The sequence below is a fragment of the Littorina saxatilis genome, linkage group LG6 (assembly GCF_037325665.1).
Source record: "Littorina saxatilis isolate snail1 linkage group LG6, US_GU_Lsax_2.0, whole genome shotgun sequence".
Taxonomy (NCBI): Eukaryota; Metazoa; Mollusca; class Gastropoda; order Littorinimorpha; family Littorinidae; genus Littorina; species Littorina saxatilis.
The window spans coordinates 47,003,431-47,017,752 of NC_090250.1; the positions used below are offsets into that span (position 1 = coordinate 47,003,431).

Consider the following 14,322-nt stretch of genomic DNA (forward strand, 5'->3'; position numbering starts at 1 on the left):
CATGTAAACGCTTTTTAGGTGTACCAACATGTACACCAAACAGAATGGTGTATGGAGAACTTGGCAGATACCCCCTTTTTGTAAACTCCTATATGCGTTGTTTGAATTATTGGTTTAAATTGCTAATGATGAGAGACGACAGATTGCCAAAACAAGCCTATACAATGTTGTATAACATGGATGAAAGAGGAAAAAGATGTTGGGCCTCGGAAATCCGAAATATATTGTCTGAAACTGGTTTTAACTTTGTATGGCTTACCAAGGTGTCGGCGATGTGAAATGGTTTTTGAGGGTCTTCAAACTCCGATTGTGTGACATGTATAAACAAGAATGGTCCGGCACAGTGTCACAAAGGGACCGTTATGGACTGGGTGGCCGAGTGGTAACGCACTTGCGCTCGGAAGCGAGAGGTTGCGAGTTCGACCCTGGGTCAGGGCGTTAGCAATTTTCTCCCCCCTTTCCTAACCTAGGTGGTGGGTTCAAGTGCTAGTCTTTCGGATGAGACGAAAAACCGAGGTCCCTTCGTGTGCACTACATTGGGGTGTGCACGTTAAAGATCCCACGATTGACAAAAGGGTCTTTCATGGCAAAATTGTATAGGCATAGATAAAAATGTCCACCAAAATACCCGTGTGACTTGGAATAATAGGCCGTGAAAAGTAGGATATGCGCCGAAATGGCTGCGATCTGCTGGCCGATGTGAATGCGTGTTGTATTGTGTAAAAAAAATTCCATCTCACACGGCATAAATAAATCCCTGCGCCTTGAATATGTGCGCGATATAAATTGCATAAAATTAAAATTAAGTAGAAGTGCAGTGCCTTCGGAACGACCTGGCACTGCATACCCCAAGCGAAGGAGCCATCATTGAGAGAGAGAGAGAGAGAGAGAGAGAGAGAGAGAGAGAGAGAGAGAGAGAGAGAGAGAGAGAGAGAGAGAGAGAGAGAGAGAGAGAGAGAGAGAGAGGTTCCACACCTAGAAATCTTGTCAGTTGTTGTGGTTGTTGTTGTGGCTGTTGTGTTTGTTGTTGTTGTTGTTTTGATGACAATACTGTCCTTTTTTGTGTGTAATGTTCTTGTTGTTTTGTTGTTATTGTTTCATACTTGTTTACTCTATCTCTCTCTCTCTCTCTCTCTCTCTCTCTCTCTCTCTCTCTCTCTCTCTCTCTCTCTCTCTCTCTCTCTCTCTCGGTGCACCTTATTGAGCTTTAGTATGGAGTATTTAACTGAGTATACGGGCCAAGGCTATCACGTTCACAGCTCAACTTATATAGCCTGGGAAACATTAGAAATTAGAGCGGTGTATCTGATTGGCTTATCTTTTTTACATGTGCGTTACGTTCTTTGATTGGCTTATCTTTTGCTAGGGCACCATGTTGTAAACAACTCGGTTCGAAAAGTAAAAAGCATATTTAAAACTTGTCAACAAATATTAAAATCAAAAAATAACACAGAACGTTTTATTATCACTTTCTTAGATGATCTGGATACATTGCTTTGTTTGAATCTCTACTTGCAATAAGGAAGTTTCGTTCCGCTTGCCATGGGGATTTGACCTTGACCTTTCAGCGTCCCTGCCGGAAGAATCAACTCATAGCTTCGCCATTAATCAGTGGTCAATAAACACTGCGCCTGTGGCGTGTGTTCGAGCGACTCTAGGTATGCACATCGACCAGACATGCAAGGAGTAAAGTTTCTTTATTTTCCCCAGCCCAGAAAAGAGCTAGAAAAGTGTAAAAGCCTAAAAAGGTGGGTGAAAGTGAAACTGCGGACGACCAAAGACTCGTACATTTGCACGGTGACGAAGCATTTTGTCGGAGCACAGGCGGAGGCCAGGGGCAGGGGCCAACAGCAGCTCACTGGGCCCGATCCGATCCCTGCAACCGCTTTATCTCTAGAAAGGGAACTTTTTATTAAGCATTAAAAACGGCAGGCTCCAAAGAAAAGATCACTGCCGGCCCATCAACAACTTATGAAGAAGGCAAGAACAGATCTGCCTGAACGCCCACTATTTACAGGTAAGAGAACGCCGCTGTTGTGTGTGTGTGACTGTGTGACTGTGTGTGTGACTGTGTGTGTTTGTTCACCAGTCAGTGTGTTTATGTCGAGATCTGTGTCTGTATAACTATAACTGTATTTAAAAAAATTGCTCTTACTTTGATTACAAACTGCATGATTTGGATAAAAGTTGAAAAACAAAATGATCGGTTTGATCTAATGCTGATCTTTTGCAGGCTTTAGGTTTTTTTCAGCGGCATAATTCAGTGCTTCGTCTCATATCGAAAACAAAAGCAGTGATGTACATTTTAGTCGGTCTCCGGTCTCTGACCGATCCAATTTCCCCAGGACCTATAGCTTTAACCCCAGCAGGACACAGGTCCGATTAACCTACAGAAGAAGTGGTCAAGGGTCCGATCGTTTTTGACAATGAAGCGGGCATGCGGACTGTTCAATTTTCAAGAGGAAAGCTTGTTTCGGTTTTGCCAAGCGAAAGTAAACACTGCGTGAGGAAAGCTGGTTTCGGTTTTGCCAAGCGAAAGTATGCACTGCGTGTGACCAGTTTGTTGAGTGAACGAGGCACCATATGGGATCTGATTCTTTGAATTAATTTATCCTCAAGTTGGATCAAGAAGAAAAAAAGAAAACCGAACCCATATGGTGCCTCGAGTGCATTCATTGGCTCAGCAATAAATCGTTGAGAGAGGATTCAGTGCACAGAACTTGGTGTGTACGGCTCGAAGAAACCGATTGTGTGTCAAAACCCAGGACATGATCCTGAAAGCAAAACTTGAGGGACCCGCAGAACGGTCAGATGCCTACCTGAAAAACATTGTCGACAGATGGGCAGTGAAAAAAACCCGACAACTGTTCAAATAACTTTGAAATGTGATTCAATCCTTTGAGTATCTAGTCATGACAGTCGCGGTAGGTGGAAGAATCTTTTTAAATGCGGTTTTACGAGTCGTGTTTTTGTCCTATTGAAATTGCAATCTCAGGACACTGTGTCCTATTGATTTTCAGTCTTCAGGACAATTGTCCTAAAGGCTGCTAGAAAAATGTACATCACTGCAAAAGCAGACGACAGTCAGTTGGAGTTGTCTCCCGTACTCCTGTGGCATGCACTAATCTAACAATAATCCACTATTTTTAGATCAGTGCGCTGTTATACCCAAACGGTTCGGGAATTCCCGACAAAAGAAAAGATCCGCACGCGGCACTGGCAACTTCAGTGTCAGCTGAACACGGGAGCGTTCGGTCTTTTAGAAGATTTGTATCTTGAAATGAAAATTAACGAATATCGCGCTGTCCGAAGGAATGGAGTACATATCGGACAATGACCACGCTCAGGGCTAAAACGATAGGACTTTCTTTTCTTTATTTGGTGTTTAACGTCGTTTTCAACCACGAAGGTTATATCGCGACGAGGGAAAGGGGGGAGATGGGATAGGGGAAAGGGGGGAGATGGGATAGAGCCACTTGTTAAGTGTTTCTTGTTCACAAAAGCACTAATCAAAAAATTGCTCCAGGGGCTTGCAACGTAGTACAATATATGACCTTACTGGGAGAATGCAAGTTTCCAGTACAAAGGACTAAACATTTCTTACATACTGCTTGACTAAAATCTTTACAAACATTGACTATATTCTATACAAGAACCACTTAACAAGGGTAAAAGGAGAAACAGAATCCGTTAGTCGCCTCTTACGACATGCAGGGTGCAGAGAAATAAGGATGTGGAAAAGAAGACTTTTGGTAAGTGAAATAAAGGTGATGGATCCAGTCAGGTAGAAATAAGACAACAAGAAAAGAATTGGAAAACTGCAGGGAATAGTAGGGAGAGTTTTCTTGGAAGGAAATATAGGTAAAAGGACTGGTAAGGCAGAAATAAGACAAAAGAAAAGAAGTAAAGGGGTGGGGTAGCTCTGTGGAAACACTCCCGCCGCGTGAAGGCGACCCCATGGGAGCAAACGATAGGACATCTGACCGACATGCCGCAATGTGAATTGGACATTTGGGGATTTTCATCGTTACATGTCTGATGTCCGACGCCTAACAACATCCCTGAATACATATAGTTATACTGATAACAAAGTGACAGTAAGCGGTATTTTCTTAGTTTTGCTATTCCCAATGATTGTTTCAGAGAGATCACCCAAGAAAGAAAACTCAAGTGAGAGATACTGGGCCACAGACTCAAACCTTGCTGCGGTATGCTTTGACGAAAGAGCGAGACCTCCAGAAGCAGACTATGGTTACTATGGGAACCCAGACAAGCGTGACAGGTGAGTTTTTCTTTAACAAAAAAAAGTTCAGTTAATTTCAAGAAATTCACATGGAATGTTTTATTCAGTATGAAGTTCTACATACACGCCTTACTTAGTGGGCAGACTGAGCAGCGAAAGGCAGCTAGGAGTTCAGTATGCAATTTGAATACAGTAAGGATGAACCAGACAGTGGATGCTCATTTTAAGTATATCGTACCAGAAACATACTATTACTATGCTGTGACAGCTTTCCCAAGTAAAACTGAAATTAAAATGTTTTGATGAGTGAGAGTCTGCATAGCAGACACTCAAGATTTAATATTACAATATTGTACTTATGCTCAAATATGGTCAATCTAAGTTGGTGTTTTTATTGCAGTTTTGAAGAAAGGGGTGGTGTTTGCTGAATTGTCAGACGATGACTTGAATGGTGGCGTTAAACAGCTGCGGAGGAACCTGTTCAAGAAGAGCGTATTTGAAAGTGACAAAAAGTGCAGGTGAGAAAAGACTTACATAATTATCTTCTTACTAGAATGAATACCCGCTTCGCCGGGTAGCCGGCTTCGCCGGGAAGAAGTACTTAGAGCCGTACGCGGGTCCGAACTATGGACCCGCCAAGCTTAGGTCCCTCCCAGATTCGTGGAATGGGAACAGCACGAAAATGATTCAGTGGCCATAATGCCATTCCTGACTATATCGAGTCCCATCCTTGTCGACGAATGTAACCGTGTTAATCACCTTTGGAGGCGAACTCCACTCAAACAGGACTGAGCAAGTTATGGCTTCTCAAAGGAAGGCCAGTACATAAAATTACACAAAAGCCGCCAGACCACATCACAAACAGAACTGAAGAATGCACAGGTGTTGCTTACATAGAGACACACACACTCACACACACACACACACAAACACAGAGAAGCCGTATCTATAGAGAGATAGATGACAGTGTATTTTTCGCGTGGCTATAAATTGATTCGACCTTTGCACTTTTACAGTGAGGATAATTTACGGGTCCAATTTACGTTCTGTACACTGCGTTGACCTTCTAAAAATAGGTAACAGTAACAGAATGCCGGGAATATCCGAAGACGCTCAGCGCAGTGGACAGCGCAGTGTAGTAACTTACAACTGAACGGGAAAGCCACACGAAGGAAGGGAGATAAACGCCAAACACTGGAGAAGATAAGGAAGAGTTACTTATAATGGTGAAATGAACACAAAAACGAAAATGAGTTCAGCGCTGCGCGCTGAGAGCACGTGTTGAAATATCTCATCGATGATATTGTGTCCGGGGTGTAGCTGAATACGGTGTCCAAATTTGAAAAAGATCCACCGAGAACTTTGGCGTTGTGATGTGGTGTAGCGGCTATGGTGTGTCGGTATGGGGGCCCGGGTAAGCTGAGGTGGAACCAAAATAGCTGAGGTGGAACCAAAATCGGTTCCGCGCTGCGCGCTGAGAGCACGTGTTGAAATATCGACCAGGTTGTGTCGTGTCCCGGGTCTACCTGAATATGCCCACCAAATTTGAAGCAGATCCATCGAGAACTTTGGCCGTGCATCGCGCACAGATACACAGACAGATACACAGACACACAGACTCTAGTCGTATATATATATAGATATATATTTTGTGGGTGTGAAAGATCTGTAAAAAGATTTATAGCTGTACATTAAAAAACAGACGCCCATTTCTAACTGAAATGTAGCTACTAAGCAAGTGACTGACAGCACTCTTCTTCAACTTTATCATTTTTTCAAACATTATAATATCCTTATTTACTCTTTTACACATCAATTTCTATTTGTCATTTTGCTTTTAATCAGGTTTGACTCTGGCTTCCTGGAAAGTGCGATAACTCTCATTGCAGTTCATTCGTTCATTTTTTTGATAGAGCATGTAAACTTGTCCTTCATTTATGACAGCCTATTTGGTGAGTAACGTATGTTATATGATATCCTTGCATAATAGAATACAAGTGTGAGACGTGCGGCTCACCGCCACTTGTAGAACCCCGTGACTCAGATTATTTTCAAGTTTCATGATGTACATTTTGGGACTAGCAGTAGCTTCTTCTTCTTCTTCTAGTTTCCACCTGCCTTCATCTTTTTGAAGATTCTGGTGTACTTGGAGTTAGCTGCAGCAATACATGGGGGGGGGGGGGGGGGGGGGGCTGAGTAGGGTTTTGGGAGTGGGAAGAGGGGGGGGGGGGTGGATCAAAGGGGTGTCGTTTGGGTCGGCCCTTCGGCCAATTGCCGATTTTTTTTTTACTTTGGCCGAAACTTTCATGTCCCTATCGGCCAAATGTCCGAAGAGTATTCGTCTAAATCGGCCAAAGTTTGTCCAGTTTTTTTGTATTGGTCAGGCTTTGATTGCTAAAACTGCTGCCGATGTACATAGTCAACTGACTGGCGTTTATTTCCTTCGCGAATACCGAAAACGAAACATCAATGTTTTGAACGGAAACCATTGCAAAAAAATATAGATGCCAGAGTGTATACTTGCGTTCGCCGGTTCGCGATAGTTTATCAGTCAATCAGTGCTTTTGATTTGGATTTGAACATCATGTCGCAACCAAAAAAGAAATAAACTAAATTGGCCAAGGTTTGCTACCCTTCGCCAAGGTAAGTGATTCCGGACAAAATGACAGGAACACCGCGAATGTGGACAGTGTCAGTGTGAGTGGTAGTAGTGTAGCAGACGACATAGCAGACGATAGTCACCGCGAATCAAAATCTGCTGAGCCAGAAAATGAAAAGCGTCCTCCAAATCGTGGTTTTCAAGCAAAATGGCTCACCCTACACGGTCTTTTAATCAATGAGTCTTATATCGCGCATATTCCGTGGGTACAGTTCTAGGCGCTCTGCAGTGATGCCGTGTGAAATGAAATTTTATACGGCCAGTAGATTGCAGCCATTTCGGCGCATATTTACCTTTCACGGCCTATTATTCCAAGTCACACGGGTATAGGTAGACAATTATTAACTGTGCCTAAGCAATTTTGCCAGGAAAGACCCTTTTGTCAATCGTGGGATCTTTAACGTGCACACCCAATGTAGTGTACACGGGGGGAGGTTCGGACACCGAAGAGAGTCTGCACACAAAGTTGACTCTGTGAAATAAATTTCCGCCAAACCTGGGATCGAACTCACGCTGACAGCGGCCAACTGAATACAAATCCAGCGCGCTACTAACTGAGCTATATCCCCGCCCATGTCATGTTTCCCAAGGTTTGTCAAGATTTGCACAAGATTGGAAGAGATTTACTTTCAAGAAATTAAAGTTAAAGGTTTGAAAAAGTTTCAGGTGTCTGATGCAATTAAATCAGCAACATATAATCCAGGGGGTGTTACAGGGGTCACCCCCCCCCCCCCCCCCCCCCCCCCCCCCCGGCTGTCTGAATTTCTTTTTCTGTCTGTAAACCCGGGGGAGGAGTTAATTGTTTAGTTGTCACAGTATGCGACACGTCTTCCTTCTATACTATATGATGTCGAGAGCGGATATCAGTGAAGATAAATTGCCATTATTTAATACCAACGTTAAAAGAAATAATGAGTGGCTGCTGACACCAGTTGATCATGATTAAAATCAAGGATAAGCCACAAATTGTCTATAAAATAGAGCTCTAACATTCTTCAGCTTCAGGGGAGAATTGCCCCCCAGACCCCCCAACGGGACCCTGGACCCCAGGTTGTACCCCCCCCCCCCCCCCCCCCCCCTTCTGGCTTAACTGCTCCGCCCCTGTGAGTGTGTGTGTGTGTGAAGTGTATATTTGGTGGCACAGTGGTACATATTCTCAATGCGCCCTTTGACGCACTGAAGGGAATTGTGATAGGACATTTTCAGATTTAATGCGCCATTGGCGCAGGGCGCACTAGTAAATGAAACCCTGGAGCACTGTGTGTCATTTTGGGGTTGAGGGGGTGAGGCCTGAGAAGAAAAAAAGAGGAGTTGATGGCACGTTCTCAGAGGAACACTGACTGTCTTGATCTGTGTAAAATGTCATATTTTGGTCAAAAATACAAATAATGCTATTGCACTGAACGACCCTTGTGCAAGTTCTCAAAAGCGTAGTTACCCCTTGCACATCCGGTCGACAGGTACATGTGGATTTTGGAATGTCAAGGACGACAGAAAGTAGAGCCAGCTATGATGTATTTCGTGCAGCCTTATTTATCCACTATTTTATGTGTTATAATAAGAGTGCAATGGTTACATCATAGATGTAACAAGAGAACAATGGAAATTACAAGAAATATACCTGGAGTACAATTACAGAGACAAAGAAGGGAGGTCATGGGATATATAGCTATACACCATTCCCCCAACATTTTTATTAACTATGATATGCATACTTTCAAAAGAAGAGAGCAAATACATATTTAGCAACACTGCATGAAATATATATATATATATGGGACCAAATCACCTGTAATTGCTAGTATTCAGTGGTTGGGGTGTGTCTTTGTTCGCCTCACTGTTAATATTCAGGGACCGCAATTTATTGGTCCGCACCACAGAAAAATCCTGTTATTTCTTAAAAACATCTATATGTGATTGTAATCAGTGGTTACTTTTTACAGGTATATGCTTGGTCACAAGTTCCAGCCACCGCTACCTCGCATATGGTTCCCAGTGCCAGACTCCTAAGGAAACATTGAAGACTACCTGACAAGTCTACATTTGGCACTGTCCTCAAGTCACCTGTCAGTGCAGATGCTGCAGCCTATAGACGTATGAACCACAATGATGATTCGACTTGACTTCTTCCATTGGATCTGTGCAGCAGTCAGAGACTCAGACTCAAACAGATCATCACATCAAATATCTGCTGTTTGAAAGTGCATTTACTTCTGCTCTCTATACAGACAACATGGCACTACTGTTCGTTGCGGCCTTCACACTGTGGCTTAAAACCATCAGCTGCAACTGCCTGCCTAATAACTTTCTTGTGAAGACTTTTTGCTGAAAGATATTTTCAGAAAGGGTGAGACTGAGAGTGATGGTTGAACATTGGCAGTTCAAATGTAATCTATCACCCATGTGACAAGGTGCTTGTTTGAGTGAATCAGTGATTGCCTTGCGTGCAATGGATTGTTACAATTGTACATGAGTTAGTTTCTATACAATGGAACCTGCAACACAGAATATCAAGTTCCGCCTTCTATGGCTTCTGAGAAGAATGACATGTGCACCCACACCGTTTGGCATGCGATAGCAAAACTGACTGTTTTGGATACAAATTTCATTGTTCTGCTAATGACATATAAGATAATGTTCAGTTTTATCTGTTCTGATGTTTTTGTCGATTAACGCAGGAATCTTGCTTTTGTCAATTTGATTTTTGGGGGTGTCGGTGAGGTAGGTTTCACTGTATGGACACACTTTAGATTCAGCGATGCCTTAATTTGTTGATCGATGCATAAAATGCCATAGAGCGGTTCATATTTGCCCGTAAATTACCCTCAAAGCTAAACATGTCGGCGATCGAGCGCCGGAAATGGCTGTTCAATGGGTTTCGGAAGTAGAAATGCGCTTTATTTCACAAAATCAGCTCGTATATGACATCGGTTTGAGATTCTAATGGACGATGGAATCATTGAAGATGCAAAGAAGTGCTATTTCGGGGGTAGAATATATCGACCGATCCTGTAGACGAGAGGCGGTCAAATGTGAGAGATGAGCGTACGCGGGGCTGCCGACCGCGAATGGGACAGCAGAAGCACGTGGGAACGAAATGTCAGAAAAGCGTTGAGTTGTGCAATAAAACGGTTCGGTGCATTATTTCAATGGAAATGTTGATCAACCTAGAAACACACGTACCCTATAGCTGTTGCCCTAAGATAACGGCACACACACACACACATTGTGGCACACACACACATACACACACACACACACACACACACACACACACACACACACACAAACACACACACACACACACACAGTATGCACATACACACAACACACTTAGTCGTTAGAGAGGTGCTCTCGGAGCTATCCTGAATTGGACTAAGTCAACTTCGCGTAGCTCACTTTGCGAAGCTTCCGGAACAAGAATTCGTCCCTTAAAGGCACACTCAGCTTCCCGTAAACCATCACAGACACTGTCAGGCACACAGTACAAACACCCTTTCGTTTAAACACTCACCGCTGGAGAACATCCTTGGTACCCTCCGGAAAGAGCGAGCAATTTTCAAAGAATTTATTTTTGCATGGCCAGTCGGATTGTTTGATCAGACAATCGGACGGTTCGTTTTGGCGCTAGAACTAACTTTTAAAATCTAAATAATAAATTGACAGCTTGTTACACAAACATTCTTAAATCATAAAAGAATTCTTTTTTTCATCAAGACAAGATCAGTACAACTAGAAGTTTTAATAGTTTTTAAAAAAAAAAAGGTAGCCCGGAAGCGTGTCTTGCAAAACGTGTTTCTCGTAGCAGACGAATGTTCTGCATGTCGCCAGTTTCTTTGAACGGTCAACCGCCACCGCTCAGTTCGTGTGACTCGCAGCCGTTTGTTGTGTTTTAGATTCAGGGGTACACAATAACGTGCTATAGCAGATACAGCGAGTCGCATTGAAATCCCAAACTGACTACTAAATTGTAAAAAAAGTAAAGTGGATCACACGGGTTCACGATGGCTCAGGGGTTAGATAAACCACGAAAACAGGTGTGTGGTTTACGCGAGCTAAATAGCCATTCAAACGAACTGTGTCATTTAATGCTATTCAGTAAATGCTATTGCAAGTGTGTTCGATAAGGTTAGAACTGTTTTTTTCTTGAAGATTTAAATCGTTCTGTAAACCATTACTGGAGCTTTAATTGAACAAATTTCAGCATAGCTTCGCGTGAAGTCCAAGGGAATGCACTCTGCTCTTTCGTCGCAGAGCTACGGGTAGCTTCACATGTCAAAACTTGGGAAGCGGAGTAGGGTACAAAGTACTTCGCCGTAGCTGTGGGTTTTTGGTATAAAGACTTCGACTTCTTGCTCAATTAAGGACGGACTTTAAAAGAAAATAATGACAGACATGACCTGATATTTACAGGCAGTAAATTTCCAAAGTTATGCACCATATTAGAAACACTTGTTTTAAGCAAATCAATGCGGGGCCTTGGCAAAACAAGGTTATTTCTAGTGTTTGGATAATATGACGGAGATGATTTGAAGAGTTGTACAAGATAGGTTGGGGCTTCGTGATAGATGACTTGTACATAAATTAACATTTATTAAAATCTGCTTCTTTAAGCTTAACATCCCTATACTTTCCATCTTTTTGTTGGTAGGAAGAGATGAACTGGGCAGAATTAACTTATCAGCTCTTCGCTGGAGCGACTTCTTCAAGTGAACCTCACTACACCCGTCCCAGGCAATAGAAGCATAATCAATGTGGGGGTTTATGTGGGCCTTGTAAAAGAGTTTGTGTGTCAAAATTAATAATGCATTGCAACTTTGATAAGAGAAATTTGATAACACATAATTAGCAATGTCCTTGCAAATTTCATTGCTGTGAGTATGCCATCTCAGATTATTATCAACAATTAGTCCCAATAAACAGTGCTCAGCTACTTGCTCAATGGGGTGCTCATTTAGGGACAAACTCGGAGTTATTTCTAAAAGTTGATGTTTTTGGCGAGTGCAGATTATCATGGATTTTTATCTATCATTGAGAGAGAGAGAGAGTTCTAATGATTGATTTGATTAAAACAAAAAATTCTATAACAAAAGACTATGTTACTGATCAAAACAAATTACAAATTTGCGGTCGGCAGCCCCGCGTATGATGCACCCAACCGTTTTATTGCACAACTCAAAGCTTTTCAGACATTTCGTTCCCACGTGCTTCTTCTGTCCCATTCGCGGTCGGCAGCCCCGCGTACGCTCATCTCTCACATTTGACCGCCTCTCATCTACAGGGTCGTTCGATATATTCTACCCCCGAAATAGCACTTCTTTGCATCTTCAGTGATTCCATCGTCCATTAGAATCCCAAACCGATGTCATATACGAGCTGATTTTGTGAAATAAAGCACATTTCTACTTACGAAACCCATCGAACAGTCATTTCCGGCGCTCGATCGCCGACATGTTCAGCTTTGAGGGTAATTTACGGGCAAATATGAACCGCTCTATGGCATTTTATGCATCGATCAACAAATTAAGGCATCGCTGAATCTGTAGCTTACCTTAAATCCCGACGTAAATCAAACAAATCCAAGAAAACTGAACCCCCCGCGGGTTAGGGGGAAGGATTTACCCGATGCTCCCCAGCATGTCGTAAGAGGCGACAAACGGATTCTGTTTCTCTTTTTACCCTCAAGTGTTTCTTGTATAGAATATAGTCAATTTTTTAAGCAGTATGTAAGAAATGTTAAGTCCTTTGTACTGGAAACTTGCATTCTCCCAGTAAGGTAATACATTGTACTACGTTGCAAGCCCCTGGAGCAAATTTTTTATTAGTGCTTTTGTGAACAAGAAACAATTGACAAGTGGCTCTATCCCATCTCCCCCCTTTCCCCTCCCGCAGTGGGGCACTGCGGTTATGAAATTAAAGGCCCCTCCTGTTTTTGGAACCGCAGGAGCTTTCTAGTTTGCTGTTAGGTAGATTTTTGGTTCCTCTTTCCTGTCATGCTCTCTTTTTGGCTCACGAAGTGTAGCCTATGCGATCGTAACTTTGTCTGTCTGTGCGTGCGTGCGTATGTGCGTATGTGCGTGCGTGCGTGCGTGCGTGCGTGTGTATGTCTGTGGTAGAAACTTTAACATTTCGTCATTTGAAGACGTCACATTATGGCGTAAGAGGGTTAGACGTCACGCGAAGGAATGTCTCGGTCATTGTTATTTTGAGCGGGCCGAGACTATTTGGCAGTCGTGTCTGTAAGTCGGCTACATGCAGACAGACAGATCTAGATCTAGTGTCTCTCTTTCTTGCACAGTGTTACCAATGCTTACTGTGTGTGTGTGTATGTGTGTGTGTGACGGAGTGATTGAGTTTGTGTTACTGTTTGTCGATTTCTTACGTGAGCCTTGAAGGCTTCGCCTCTTGTTCTTCATGAATTCTTTTCTTTTTTCTGCTCTTGCTCATTCACCTGTATTTTTTCCAAAAATCTCTTCTCTTGCCGCTTGTCTCGCGATTCATGTATAGTTTAATCTGTTAGTGTTCTGATGTAAGTCCAGCAGTAGATAGGTTAAGCCTATTTTAACATACTGGAAACTGGTAATCTTCCAGTAGGTATTAATTTAGTTTTACTAAAGCCTGCTGGGACACAAGTAATGGGTTAGTGCATTTGTAAACAGGAATCGCTTGACAAGTGGCCCCCTTCATCCCCCCCTTCCTCGTCCTGATATGGCTCTGCGTAGTCGGCTGGACGTTAAGCAACAAATAAACAAACAAACAAACCCCTTTCCCCGTCGCGATATAACCCTTCGTGGTTGAAAACGACGTTAAACACCAAATAAAGAAAGAAAGTCTTTCATAGGGGGAAGAATTTACCCGATGCTCCGCAGTATGTCGTAAGAGGCGACTAACGGATTCTTTTTTTCCTTTTACCCTTGTTAAGTGTTTCTTGTATAGAATATAGTCAATGTTTGTAAAGATTTTAGTCAAGCAGTATGTAAGAAATGTTAAGTCCTTTGTACTGGAAACTTGCATTCTCCCAGTAAGGTCATATATTGTACTATGTTGCAAGCCCCTGGAGCAATTTTTTTATTAGTGCTTTTGTGAACAAGAAACAATTAACAAGTGGCTCTATCCCATCTCCCCCCTTTCCCCGTCGCGATATAACCTTGCACGGTTGAAAACGACGTTAAACACCAAATACCCCCCGCGGGCTAGGGGGGAGTCCCATATTGGTTGGGACGAGAAAGAATTTACTGGATGCTCCCCAGCATGTCATAAGAGGCGACTAACGGATTCTGTTTCTCCTTTTACCCTTGTCAAGTGTTTCTTGTATAGAATATAGTCAATTTTTGTAAAGATTTTAGTCCAGCAGTAAGTAAGAAATGTTAAGTCCTTTGTACTGGAAACTTGCATTCTCCCAGTAAGGTAATATATTGTA

The 14,322-nt window shown here is 42.7% G+C and overlaps 1 long non-coding RNA gene across 1 annotated transcript; it reads left to right on the plus strand.

Moving 5' to 3' along the window:
- Positions 1 to 975: 975 nt before the first annotated feature.
- LOC138969361 (uncharacterized) lies at positions 976 to 13,663 on the plus strand. The gene is made up of 4 exons (XR_011456432.1): positions 976 to 2,017; positions 4,144 to 4,282; positions 4,644 to 4,761; positions 8,846 to 13,663. It is a non-coding gene; the product is annotated as an uncharacterized lncRNA (long non-coding RNA).
- Positions 13,664 to 14,322: the final 659 nt, after the last annotated feature.